Below are 2,100 nucleotides of genomic sequence, written 5' to 3'. Positions count from 1 at the left end.
GAGTGAATGGGAGTATTGGGTGTAATGAGACATATCAGGCTCTAAAACAAAAACGGAGCTATCTAGCAGAATGATTGTCAAGGTGTATATTCAACTTATAGAGTTAAATAGATTTGTGAATGTAGCAGTTCAGAAACCCTTTGTTTTTCTTTTTTTTCTCGTTGAACTTTTTTAATGGTTCTCAAAATTTTGTGACAAATTTTTGGTCGTTTCCATTAAAAAGTACTGATTTTAAATAGTAATAACTTAAAACTGCCACAAGCAAAAAAGAAAACCAAAGTGGTCCGCAAAACATTCTCCTTTCCTTCAGAAGGTTTTACGATGCATTGTTATCATTAAGCAGTCTTTTACTGCTAAACTTAAATGGTCAATTGAAACAAACAGTTCTGAGACCGTTCCTCCTCCACCACTGATTAAGATTGAGGTTGCAGGTATTAGGGACAATATTCATTTAGCCTTCTGAGCTTTCTGGGCTGACTTAGTGACCTTACCAGCTCCAGCAGCCTTCTTGCCCACTGCTCTGATGACACCCACAGCAACCGTCTGTCTCATATCACGAACAGCAAAGCGACCGAGAGGTGGATAGTCTGAGAAGCTCTCAACACACATGGGCTTGTCAGGAACCATATCAACATTGGCAGCATCACCAGACTTCAAGAATTTAGGGCCATCTTCCAGCTTTTTACCAGAACGGCGATCAATCTTTTCCTTCAGCTCAGCAAACTTGCAGGCAATGTGAGCCGTGTGGCAATCTAGTTCAGGGGCATAGCCAGCACTGATTTGGCCTGGATGGTTCAGGATAATCACCTGAGCAGTGAAGCCAACTGCTTCCATTGGTGGGTCGTTCTTGCTGTCACTGGCAACGTTGCCACAATGAACATCCTTGACAGGCACATTCTTGACATTGAAGCCCACATTGTCCCCAGGAAGAGCTTCACTCAAATATTCATGGTGCATTTCAACAGATTTCACTTCAGTTGTAACGTTGACTGGAGCAAAGGTGACCACCATACCAGCTTTGAGAACACCAGTCTCCACTCGGCCAACAGGAACAGTACCAATACCACCAATTTTATAGACATCCTGGAGAGGCAGGCACAAGGGCTTGTCAGTTGGACGAGTTGGTGGTAAGATGCAGTCCAGAGCCTCAAGCAGCGTGGTTCCACTGGCTTTGCCATCCTTATGGGTGACTTTCCAACCCTTGAACCAAGGCATGTTAGCACTTGGCTCCAGCATGTTGTCACCATTCCAACCAGAAATTGGCACAAATGCTACTGTGTTGGGGTTGTAGCCAATTTTCTTAATGTAAGTGCTGACTTCCTTAACGATTTCCTCATATCTCTTCTGGCTGTAGGGTGGCTCAGTGGAATCCATTTTGTTAACACCAACAATTAGTTGTTTCACACCTAGTGTGTAAGCCAGGAGGGCATGCTCTCGGGTCTGCCCATTCTTGGAGCTACCAGCTTCAAATTCACCAACACCAGCAGCGACAATCAGGACAGCACAGTCAGCCTGAGATGTCCCTGTAATGATGTTTTTGATGAAGTCTCTGTGTCCTGGGCATAAATCATAGTCACGTAGTACTTGCTGGTATCGAATTTCGACAAGGGGATAACAATCGTGACACACGTTCACGATGGGCTTTCAGTTAATCGAAGATCCAGGCAAACTTGAAGGAGCCCTTTTCCGACTCAGCAGCCTCCTTTTCAAATTTTTCAATGGTTCTTTTGTCGATGCCACCGTATTTGTAGATTAGATGGCCAGTAGTGTTGGACTTGCCCGAGTCTACATGCCCAAAGACGAAAACCTTGATATGAGACTTTTCCTTTCCCATTTGGGCTTTTAGGGGTAGTTTCCACGACACATATGTTCTGGCGGAAAACCCGTTGTGAAAAACCAGAAACACTTTCTTTGGAGAATCTAAAAGAGATATTTCCAGCCACATACAGGCACATAAGATCTAGCGGTAAGATCGCGTGTAAACCACAGGAGAAGCGTCTCCTTCAAACTCTTCTGCTGTGTGTTCGTTCACCTTAGGAAGTTGCATCTATGTTTAGATTCAGCGAGTTAGAAACACGTTTCTTCTAAAAGCTGCGTTTG

The 2,100-nt window shown here is 44.1% G+C and overlaps 1 pseudogene across 1 annotated transcript; it reads right to left on the bottom strand.

Annotated features, from left to right (window-relative positions):
• Positions 1-432: 432 nt before the first annotated feature.
• LOC116535002 lies at positions 433-1,849 on the bottom strand (annotated as a pseudogene). Its single transcript, XR_004261988.1, has one exon. The product of XR_004261988.1 is annotated as an elongation factor 1-alpha 1 pseudogene (transcript).
• Positions 1,850-2,100: the final 251 nt, after the last annotated feature.

The sequence above is a fragment of the Sapajus apella genome, unplaced genomic scaffold (genome assembly GCF_009761245.1).
Source record: "Sapajus apella isolate SASKATOON/1434 unplaced genomic scaffold, GSC_monkey_1.0 scaffold91, whole genome shotgun sequence".
NCBI classification, from domain to species: domain Eukaryota; kingdom Metazoa; phylum Chordata; class Mammalia; order Primates; family Cebidae; genus Sapajus; species Sapajus apella.
The sequence above is the reverse complement of the archived record's forward strand: the minus strand, read 5'-3'. Positions and strand labels throughout refer to the sequence as shown.